We start from the raw sequence: 12,536 nt of genomic DNA on the forward strand, positions 1-12,536 counted from the left end.
AAAACACTGCAAACATTAGATCCAACACACAACCCATGCATGCAATATCGAATTTGATACCCGTATCAAATACATCACCATCGAATTACCATTTCTTGTTTATTTCATTTTTAGCCACCATCACACGTGCGGATGTATACTTTCTTTCACGTATATACAGTTTATGTATGTAGGTGAGGTGGAATGGGGTTTAACGTCGCGTCCAAGATTATTGCACTTATATAGCGACGTGCATGTACGTGTGAGTGTTTGTGTGGCTGCTTGTACTAGTCCGGATTGATGCCGATTTATAGTGCTAGCTCACTGAGATACCATGAATACCCCACTCAGACACAGTATACTGACTTCGAGCCGACCAGTCCTTGTTTTAGCCCCTTAAAGCCGAGCGCCAGACAGGGTAACAACAAATACCATCTTTTAACGTCTTTTGGTATGACGCTGCCGGGGATCGAACCCCGGACCTTCCGCTCTCCGGGCGGACGCTCTACCACTAGACCACAGAGACGGTCTTGTTTATGTATGTATATATACAACCCTATATAGTGGCATCTTTCAGCACAAATCCGCGGGGATTCCGGGTACAAATATAGGTCCCCAACAACCTATGCTTGTCGCATGGGGCGACTAGATGGATCGTTGGTCCGGCTCTGTGACTTGGTTGATTGCATGTCATCGCATGTCAACTGCGTGGATCGATGCTCATGTCAGTCACTGGACTGCCTGGTACAGACTCGATTTTTTCCAAACCGCCGTCATAAAGCTGGTATTTTGTTGAACAAACAAAACATGTTTTAAGGAAAACATTATACACAGCCCCCAGATGATCCTGGTCAGAATGTGTCGCCAGCATCCAATGCTTGTCGTAAGAACCGACTTATGGGTATTGGTTGGTTACAATGGCGGACTGTGTGTAATCGTGTCCCGACGGCATAGATCGTTGTTCATACAATCAACTAACTACCGAATACTTTTCCTGATCCAAAGACCGCCTCCGTGGTCTAGTGGTAGAGCGTCCGCCCGGAGAGCGGAAGGTCCAGGGTTCGATCCCGGGCCGCGTCATACAAAAAGACGTTAAAAGATTGTACTTGTTGTTACCCTGTCTGGCGCTCGGCATTAAGGGGCTAAAACAAGGACTGGTCGGCTCGGAGTCAGTATACTGTGTCTGAGCGGGGTATTCATGTTAAACTGCGGCATGGTATCTCAGTGAGCTAGCACTATAAATCGGCATCAGTCCAGACTAGTACAAGCAGCCACACACATACACGTGCATGCACGTCGCTATATAAGTGCAATAATCTTGGACGCGACGTTAAACCCAATTTCACCTCACCTCCTGATCCAAAATCGATTACGTGCAGGCCGTCGTTTTATAGCTGGAAAATTATTACGGCGTAAAACGACATTCAGCCACTGAGATCTGTTTAATGATCAGTGTGCATTGTGAACATAAAACGGCGACTGAGCAAGTTGTATACCATTTTTGTCTACTGAACATGTTTATGGGGGCGGTGGGGTAGCCTAGAAGGTAAAGTCGTTCGCTAATCACGCCGAAGACCCGGGTTCGATTCCGCACAGGGGTACAACATGTGCAGCCCATTTCTGGTGTCCCCGCCGTGATATAACCGGAAAATTGCTAACAGCGGCGTAAAACCATACTCACTCTACACTCTAAATCTATGTGTTCTAATATAGAACACTGGACGCGTCCATACGTTCTGCCACAGAATACGAATGTTCTAATTCGTGCAGCACGTGTTCTATTGCTGAACGCCTGTGATCTGTTGTAGAACGCGTGTGTTCTCTCCTGGGAGAAGTCCATGCACATTAGCAGAGATAATGTGCTGAATGCTGTTAGACAAATTTAAATTCGACCATCATATTTGTGTTTTCGGAATATTTATTTTTGAGAAGAAGAGAGGCTGGTAGATTGGTATGTCAAACAGAAAATGTGTATAAGAAGGGTTATATTTTGAGTTTGATGAATAATAAATAGTTTATAAACATGGCATACTTTGGGTTAATAATAACTTATATGTAGCCTGAATAAATACAACAAGAAACATTACTGAAATACAACTCATTGCTAATACATGGAAATAACTTGCTTGCATTGGGGACATTTACTTGTATCAGAACACTGGCATTCTGATGGCTAATTTTAGCTGGATCTTTAATGGGTGCTCTGGAACTTATACGGTCTATTTGCTGAACGCCTGCGTTCTCTCCTAGAACGCGTGTGTTCTGCTGTGTTCTATAATGTTATATGCGAGAACACGTGTTCCATTAATAGAACATCGGTGTTCTGTTTTTCTAACAAGCATTCAAAGCTGTCCATGCTCTGTGATTCACATCCGTTATGTGAGAAACTGGCGTGACGTCGCATGTATTTGGCGCTACAATTTCCTATGATCTGAGGTGTGTCTGTGGTAAGTATCCATCTAGGAATACTTTTGTTTCATATTTAATATGTACCTAAAATAATGTAATATTTCGGCGATATATTCATATGCTGATCCCAACGAAGTAAAACCGGCCCCTTACAAAACGCATAGCAGACGACATATTACTCGCCATTTTGACCGTCATTTCTGCCATTGTTCCACACGCTTTATTTATAAATTATGAGTTGAAATTCCAATCAAAATTGCAAGTGTCACTATTTGAACGTTTCCGTTTATTTGAATGATGTTCAGATAAAATGAATATATATTTCAGGTTCTATATGAATCGCCTGAAAGTGCGAAGCGGGCTACATGCAACAAATCTCTGAACATCTAAATTTGGGATCCGAGGGCATGATCAGCAAGCATCGACAATGCATCGAAATCAGCAGAGAGTAGTGTAAGTATGTAATGAACAAAAAGAACTAAACCTTCATAGGACATGTTTTTGGCTATTTTATGTGAAATATTTTAGAGAATCAGTCTTGTTGTTTCTATTTCAGGGTGCATTGCAGATAATCAGTACCATCCATGGAAATTATTGCACAGGGCAGACGTCTACACAAAGGAGGAAAAGACACAAGGTTTTGCAGATCAAATAAGAAGGTACTTGTGTATATTTTGCTCTAACCTTTATCCAAGTAAGTGGTAACTTTGTTAGTCAAATGACATTTTTGGCAAAACATTTTGCAACCTATAAATAATGAAACAAATGTCACGGTAATCTTGGGTTAACTAACGAACATTTGTTATAATGTCCTATGTAATATGTACGAGTTTGATAACTATATGACTATGATCAAATAAATGTTTTGTGTTGTAGGATGTTGGGGAGTCATATTTCACATGAAGTTTCCTGAAGCCTGCGATGGTCATGTCGCTGTTACGAACATCGTCCTTTGGGGATATTTACCCACAAGAAACATCTGCGAAGTACATGCGCTTGAAACTTAAGTTATCTTAAGTATGGAAGTATGCTTCAATTTGCTACACGACAGTTTGTAATCTTTCATGAAGAACTCTGACTCATAAGTGACTTGAATATCCATGATCATCCCAAACAAATGTAATAAAGAATTCATGGTTGCAGTTCAGAATTTCGTCCGTGTGATTTTATGCCAGATAATATGCATGGGTGTATGGTTTAAATTCGTACACCTTGAAAAACATCGGGTAAATTGTATTCGACACACACGATGAGTTGTCGTTTCAGTAATGTGGAAGTACGTGTCCGAGAACGTGTAGTGTTCTGAATCTCGGTCCAGAACACTTTACAGGCGTTCTAAAAGCGTTACATCGTCAGAACACGTTGAAGCGTTCTAAATATGTTTGTAGAACACTCCTGTTCTGGGTCGAGAACATCAACGTTCAGAATATTTTCAGAACACATGGACGCGTTCTAAAAGTGTTACATCCATGTGTTCTGTCTAGTGTTCAGAAGTGGAACACTTGGGTTTAGAGTGTAAGGTTAAATAAACGCTCGTGCTTTGTTAACTATATCGTCGCGATCGGTTTCGAGTATACTGAGCCCTTTTGGAGTCAAATGTGTTTTTATCATCTTCGAATGAAACTGTTAACCTTTACAGATCACGCGAGGATATAACATGACAAGGAAAGCCAAATGTGATGATGTATTTTCTACACGATTTTAGTTTAAAATTCAAGGTGTTAGATATCTGTCATAGAGGCCGACTGAATATAGTGTTCCTGATTAAAATGTTATTCAACTATTTTGAAACAAAAATATTATTTCATTACTAAATGCGTAATAAATTCATTTATCATATTTAGGTTTGTGTTATCGATGCAATAATCCAATCTGACGAGCTTGATGTCAGGATCCGATAAATATGCAAATGAGGTCGCCAAGGAGTAACTACTTTCAAGCTCCAAGTGGGGTAGTCTAGTGGTTAAAGCGTTCGCTCGTCACGCCGAAGACCCGGGTTCGATTCCCGACATGGGTACAATGTGTGAAGCCCATTTCTGGTGTGATATTGCTGGAATATTGCTAAAAGCAGCGTAAAACCATACTCACTCACTCACTCACTCACTCTTTCTCAATAAATTATTGACAGGAATAAACGTTCCTAATATGTCCAGATAAGCCCGAAACATGGCATCTTCCCGAGGCAAGGAAGTTAACTAACGTGGAAACTGGACTTTTAAAGTCAGGTAACTCCCTTGCCTCAGGAAGATGGAAACATGGCGACAATCAAGTCATGTGGCACTACATAAGAAAATGGGCGGTTCCCTAAACTTGTATTCATGCGCGGTTTCGAAAGCTCCGCCTTTGATTGAAATTATATCATGACATCGATTTAATTAAGAATGAGATTAATTGGTAAAGGGATTATTACTCTCGTGTGTTCCCGAATCGTAAATATCGTTTATTAGGAATCGAAAATATGAATAATATAATTATTATTTCTCATATATGATATTTACGATACTGAAACACTCGGCTAATGACCTCTTCACAGCCAAAAAATCAAAATGAATATGGATAATGACGCGCTATCGACGTTGTTGACGTAATGCAGACACCATTGTTGACGTGAGCGGATATCATTGTTGACGTGAGATTGAGTGACGTGACAGAAGATAGTGACGCCACGCTTTATCATCGTTGACGTCATGCAAATATCTGAGAGATCGACACGGTTAGTTTTATTGATAATGCCGCTTCTTCTCTACAGATATTCATTAATTACAGATAACAAAGAGAATGTTAAATTCGAAGCAGAATCCACTAATTAAACAAACAAACAAACATAAATCGGACACTCCTTTTGAAGATTTCTGACATAAAGTCACACTATATCTTTTACTACTGCAATCAATCATTAAATTATTGTTAATGATATATTTAATTCGTGTGTGTGTCTTGACATTTAGCCAGGTATAATACAAAAGTAGAATACAATATATTGACACTTCGTGGAGACTAACAAATAGTCTGTGAAATCTTTTATCACACAATAAATTTCTTTCCTCTAAAATGCAATTATTTCTTTCTCTGATGCTGATTTCATTGTGGAATAGAGCTGGCTATACTTGCTTTTATAAAAATCCAGATTTGTTTTGTTTTCATAACATACATACTGTATATCCCACAGTATTTGTTTGTTTGTTTCTTTGTTGTTTAATGCCGCATTAGGAAACATTACAGCTATATATATGACGGCAGTATGTAAATAATCGAGTCTGAGCCAGACAGTCCAGTGATTGACATCATGAACATCGATCAGCAATTAGGATACGATGACATGTATCACCCAAGTCAGCGAGCCTGACCACCCGATCCCGTTATTCGCCTCTTACGACAAGAACAGTAGGCAAGCTTGAGTCGCTGAAGACCTATTCTGTCCCGAATCTTCAGGGTTAACAGTCTTGGTACAGGACTACACTTCGTGGTATAGCTTGATCCGGCCAGGGACTGTGGTGAGACGCATTGTCGGGACGTGAGTGAGTTTAGTATGGTTGTACGTCACTTTTAGCCATACTCCAGCTAAAGCACGGCGGGGCACATCAGAAACAAGATTCACAAATTGTTTGGTTGTACGTTACTTTTAGCCACAATCCAGCCAAAGCACGGCGGGGCACATCAGAAACAAGATTCACAAATTGTTTGGTTGTACGTCACTTTTAGCCATACTCCAGCTAAAGCACGGCGGGGCACATCAGAAACAAGATTCACAAATTGTATGCTTGTACGTCACTTTTAGCCATACTCCAGCTAAAGCACGGCGAGGCCCACCAGAAACAAGATTCACAAATTGTTTGGTTGTACGTCACTTTTAGCCACAATCCAGCTAAAGCACGGCGGGGCACATCAGAAACAAGATTCACAAATTGTATGGTTGTACGTCACTTTTAGCCACAATCCAGCTAAAGCACGACGGGGCACATCAGAAACAAGATTCACAAATTGTATGGTTGTACGTCACTTTTAGCCATACTCCAGCTAAAGCATGGCGGGGCACATCAGAAACAAGATTCACAAATTGTATGCTTGTATGTCACTTTTAGCCATACTCCAGCTAAAGCACGGCGAGGCACATCAGAAACAAGATTCACAAATTGTATGGTTGTACGTCACTTTTAGCCATACTCCAGCTAAAGCACGGCGGGGCACATCAGAAACAAGATTCACAAATTGTATGGTTGTACGTCACTTTTAGCCACAATCCAGCTAAAGCATGGCGGGGCACATCAGAAACAAGATTCACAAATTGTTTGGTTGTACGTCACTTTTAGCCACAATCCAGCTAAAGCACGGCGGGGCACATCAGAAACAAGATTCACAAATTGTTTGGTTGTACGTCACTTTAAGCCACAATCCAGCTAAAGCATGGCGGGGCATATCAGAAACAAGATTCACAAATTGTATGGTTGTACGTCACTTTTAGCCATACTCCAGCTAAAGCACGGCGAGGCACATCAGAAACAAGATTCACAAATTGTATGGTTGTACGTCCCTTTTAGCCATACTCCAGCTAAAGCATGGCGGGGCACACCAGAAACAAGATTCACAAATTGTATGGTTGTACGTCACTTTTAGCCATACTCCAGCTAAAGCACAGCGAGGCACACCAGAAACAAGATTCACAAATTGTTTGGTTGTACGTCACTTTTAGCCACAATCCAGCTAAAGCACGGCGGGGAAACAAGATTCACAAATTGTAAGCCTATGCGTGGAACGCCAACCCAAGCTGCAGGATGAAGTTTAATCCACCAGGCAACAAAACGACCCTCTCAAATGGTAGATTATATCTCGTGTTATTGTAAGCCCGTAACTATAGACGATAACAAAACACTGTCGGACCATGTATTCTTTTTTTTCTTACATTGTATTTAAAAAAGAAGAACCTGCTACCTTAAATGCGCTTCCGCCCAGGGTAGCAGAACGCCCATGACATATAACACAACTTATCAATACATCTTAGTTGTTTTTTTACAGAAAATAACACACTTTTCACTCAGACATTCACTCTAGTAATACAAACATACTGCATATATCAAGTATGCATAAAACTATTTAAGTTTATTTTATCATATTGAAGTGTAGGAAAGTAAATGGTCTCAAACATTAAAGTCTTAAGTACAAAACTAAAATTAAAATGAAAGCTGCTCTTCATTTTCGAAAAGTTGATGATACAGCATCCAAGCACCATAGAATTTCTGTTGATTACCCAGCTTGAAAGCAATGACTATTTCAATGTTGTATCGTAAAAAGCTTCCTTTTTGTAAACATGAAAATAAGGTTTTGTATTTTGGAATTTGCATCTATAAATATAGAACTTAGTTAGTAAAAGTAAATCAAACACTTTATCTGTTTTTATGTTCTCTTTAAGAACCATGTATTCTTATTTGAGATATGTAAGATGTATGATGAATTTCTTTCAAATACATATAGTTCTGATCGTCTTATTAGAAGACACCGCATTGTTGGCGATCAACGAGCTTAACTTACTTTTACAGGCGCTTCTACACCATTTAGGTGATGTCTGAAGATGTTATGCGGGCAGTAAATGTGTTCGCAATGGTAACCTGTCTGTTTTCACGTGATACTTTTTTACAGACGGACTATTAGCCATTCAATCCCCCAGTGTAGTAATCTATTTCAATCGAATTTGTGTGAAGATATTCTAATTTTCGTCACGGTCGCCACACGCCAGGTTTGTTAAGATTAGTGCATATTATTATCTATTTCAGGATTACTTACATCGATCTTCGATATCAACGATTAACCTGTTGCAATTGTTTCATTTTTCATCAAGAAATAATAGTTACTTAATGATTAATAAGCACAACTGAAGTGAGGCTCGACATGTGATAATATGTTAGCGACTTTATACTGATATGAAGAGACAGAACCCAGTTTACTGACATGGCGCACATGCATTTGCATGTTGAGTTCAGCTGTTGTAATCAATCGCCTTATGGCCATGTTAATTGAAATAACATTACGAAAATATTCATTTTCTAATTTCTAAACATTTTGTCCTATTGCGATTATATGACAGTAGATGGATAATCGTCTTAACTGTACAAGTATTGACTTATAATTAGATGAATCGCTTAATCGTTATTTTTGCGATTATTTGTTGTAATATTTTCTGCGAGATAGTCCTTGATCCGCTCAGCCAATTGTATATTCGCGTTATTTCGTAAAATGTATATAAGCTACCCATCTTGATTCAGGGAACAAAGACATTATCCACATGTGGTCAGCGAAACTATTTTAATTAGTATTATTAAAGTGTAGACAAAATATAACGTCCCAGTCAGCGGCTCACGGAGTCAAGTTCTCGTGCAACTGCTTGTTGTGTCTGTGGGGATATTGTTATGTGACAGAAGAGATTGTTTAGCCTTGCTCAAAGGCCGTACTGAAAGGAAAGTCCATGGATGTGTAGTAAATCTATTCTCCTAATAGGCAAGTCTAGATATGTGGACAGGTCTAAGGATTCCAGTCTCTTATAGGGACAACTTGTTCTTGTTATTGACATAATCTATAAATTATTATTTAAACTGATAATTATTGCCTTAGAGACTTTTGCAAGTCTAGAGATTGTGAGGTTTTTTTTGTGGTGATTGTCAGTGACAGCAAATGATCAAAGCGCAGGTAAAATGCAGAGTGATGTCGCGGCCACACTTAACCAGCAGCCATTGGCAGCGTGTCATTAAGATTTTCCGCCTTGGTGTAAACTTGAATATGACAGAGTTGATCGTTGGCGATGTTTCGAGAAAAGACAGCTTCTAGAAGGCTGACAGTACCTATATAACAGCGACACGAGGGCGATTAGGGGCCCTTTAGAACCTGACGGGCGTCATATCTCCTTGCAAATGCGGATTGGATACCGATTAACAAAATCGAATTCCTGCCATCTTCCAGCACTATTCCGGATTCAAAAACGGATACAGGCTTGTTTCAAGACATTCGACAGTGACATAATGCTGGATATTCGTGACAGCACTATCATAACTCATAGGCCTGATACTTATTGCTGCTTCCGCTTATTTGACCCACTGCATCGTCTTGTTGGGTTGCAAACCTAAACCTATGTATGGAGTATAATTGATTGATAATTCACTGATCTTGTGTGGGCATTTTCATCATTTAGTTCTGTACGAACGCATTTTGGGGTTAATATCAATATCGTTTCAATACTAGTCCGGACTAATGCCAATTTTATAGTGCTAGCCCAATGAGATATACCATGCCGCAGTTTAACATGAATACCCCACTCAGACAGTATACTGACTCCGAGCCGACCAGCCCTTGTTTTAACCCCTCAATTCCGAACGCCAGGCAGGGTAACAACAAGTACCATCTTTTTACGTCTTTTGGTATGATGCGGCCGGGAATCGAACCCCGGACCTTCCGCTCTCTCCGGGCGGACGCTCTACCACAAGACCACGGAGGGAGGCGACCGCCTTTACACGCAGAGGCAAAGACATTTGTAGGTATAATTGGGTCATTGTGTTCTAAGATGTGCACCTAAGACAGGTGCACCAGAAAAAATATACTTAAAGAAAGGTTTAGCCATGTACATGCAGCGAAAAAATGGAGATTTATATAAAACAGAACATTAACATGTCAAATTTAGATTTTTATCGGTGACATTGATAAAGTGTCCAATCAAAATGTGAAAACTGAGATATACCGGGGGATAAATCGATTTCGGAAAGATTCACTTCTCTGACACTTCGCGTTTATCAACATGGTCATCTGAGAGTTATTTGAAATTACCGGTGCCAGGTTCCGAGCGCCAAACATGCAGTACAGAAGATTAACAGGCTTCCCACCGAGGCCAGGACCATCTGAGGGGTTGCTGTTGCAGCCGTGAGTTAGGACGTAATAGAAATAATGATTATATGTAGACTTTAAGAAGAGATATCGTGAGAAGAGAAATGATCGCTTTAGCTTTCTGGGTGCCGTTTCCCGAAAGCCTCTTAGCGCTGCGCCCTCTTAACCGCTACGACGGTTTACGATCCTCTCTAGGATCTCCTTACGACCGTTTCACGAAAGCATCTTAACAAACGTTGTAAAGTCAATCTTAAACAAGGACGTCGCAAGACCTTACGTCATCGTTTTTAACATAACAATCTAAATGAGGAACTGTAAAATCTGCAGAAAGTGTTTGAACATATACCATTTAACTTGAAGTCAGGATCTTCCATGCTTTATCGTGAGATCAGGCGTCGGAACAAATACATCAACATGGATGCCGTGTTGTTGAGAGACTCAGAGCTCATCATATTCGCCATGGACTTTATTTGACCATTCTTTCACCATCTCCCTGCCGCTTAGTCGCCCCCATCTTCCCGAGGCAAGAGAGTTAACTGACTTTAAAAGTCCAGTTTCCACCCTTGCCGAACTAGGCTGGAATTCCTGGGCTCGATCGTAGCGCCACCAGTGGCTAATACGAGTTATGTCCCTTCTATGCCTCTCCTATGGACCAATCAGCTTCCACCTCTCGTATCACTTGCATTTGCTTCAAACTAAATGGCGGCGTCCAGTCAAGACGATCTGATCGATAATCAAGATATATATTGTGATAAAACGGGTCTTACATCGCGAAGTACATCAAATCACGTGAGCACCTTGATTAAAAACATGAAAAGATTTGGAAAATATCTGCTGACATCGAGTTGGCGGTGCAAATGATTTGCAAATCCTGCAATCGACCGAAATCTGCACGACGGTTTACGAACCGGATTTCGATTTCGTTGCGCGATTGTGATTGGACTATGCATAGACTCGTTAGTCCAGCCAAAACGTAACAATAATACCAGCCTCGTTCGGCAAGGGTGGAAACTGGACTTTTATACTCAGTTAACTCCCTTGCCTCGGGAAGATGAGTCGCCCCACATGAGCTACCCTCTCCTTCCTTGCACCTCTATGGCGTCTGCTCAGATTCCTCTTCTCGGGTATTGGCCTTCCAGGGTTGCCTGCGTCTTTCTGAAGCCAGGTTGAATCCATCTCCGACTGCCACATCTTTCTTGCTTCTGTGATCACACCATTCGTATAGCTGGTATAGCTTTCTGTCTGTTCTTTCCTTCCTCATTCAGATACACTCGTGAAGATCCGGGTAAGAATAGGTTTTCAACAACCCATAAAAGGCGACTATGCTTGTCTAAGAGGCGACTGATGGGATCGGGTGGTCAGGCTCGCTGACTTGGTTGATGCATGCCATCGCATCCCAATTGCGTGGATCGATACTCATGATGTCAATTACTGGATTATCTGGTCCAGACTCGATTATATACAGTCCGCCGTCATATAGCTGGAATATTGCTGAGTACGGTGTTAAACATAAAAAAAACACTCGTGTTTTCAAGGGACCATCAGACATAATTATTGCTCCACCTTCTATCCTCCTTTCTCGTCATCCTCTCTTCATTTTTTCCACCTCCTTCTTGCTTCCGTTTACTTTCTTCATTTTCTTCAACCTTCTTTCCAACTCTTTTCTCGACTGTATAAGTCTGGAATCTTTCATCATCTCGGTGTGAGCGGTATTGGGCGAACCAAATGTTCATGAACGGCGCTCTCTCGGATCGGTATGTAGAACATAAGTGGCATCACGTATAGAAGCCACTGTTTACATGTAATGCGATTTGTTGAGTTTCGCTGTTCGTGCTTGCAAATGTGCACTACAGTTTTTGGAACATGTCATGCCTGTGTTACGCATCGCGTTGAAGGTTAGTAAAAAAGTCCTGGATAATATCACATTGAGTGTTTCAGTTGAAACCTCATTAAAAATAATTAAATTCACAAAAATACACAGTTGCTCTTGTTTATGTTCGTATTGAGTCATTTATTCGCCTCCTATTATTTTTCATTGAGGTTACAATGTCCACAGTGTTACGGGTAACATTGATGTTGGCTCTACATTTTGAACTCACGCCTTTCCAAATACACCATGAATATATTGTTGTTTTTCGTCAGTATACCCAGTAGCTTGTGTTGTATCGAGCATCTTGGACGATGGGTAGCCTAGTGGTTAAAGCGTTCGCTCGTCACGCCAAAGTCCCGGGTTCGAACCCCCGCTGTGATATTGCTGGAATATTGCTAAAAGCGGCGAAAACCAC

At 40.7% G+C, this 12,536-nt stretch overlaps 1 long non-coding RNA gene across 2 annotated transcripts; it reads left to right on the forward strand.

Moving 5' to 3' along the window:
• The first annotated feature begins 1,665 nt into the window (after nt 1-1,665).
• On the forward strand, nt 1,666-3,769 carry LOC124142963. 2 transcript variants are annotated; one of them, XR_006862231.2, is made up of 4 exons: nt 1,666-2,426; nt 2,716-2,841; nt 2,945-3,047; nt 3,265-3,769. It is a non-coding gene; the product is annotated as an uncharacterized LOC124142963 (long non-coding RNA). The 2 variants fall into 2 exon arrangements; XR_006862230.2 differs by having other exon boundaries at nt 1,666-2,841.
• Nucleotides 3,770-12,536: the final 8,767 nt, after the last annotated feature.

This window comes from Haliotis rufescens, unplaced genomic scaffold, assembly GCF_023055435.1.
Source record: "Haliotis rufescens isolate VD_foot unplaced genomic scaffold, xgHalRufe1.0.p SCAF_3, whole genome shotgun sequence".
NCBI classification, from domain to species: Eukaryota; Metazoa; Mollusca; class Gastropoda; order Lepetellida; family Haliotidae; genus Haliotis; species Haliotis rufescens.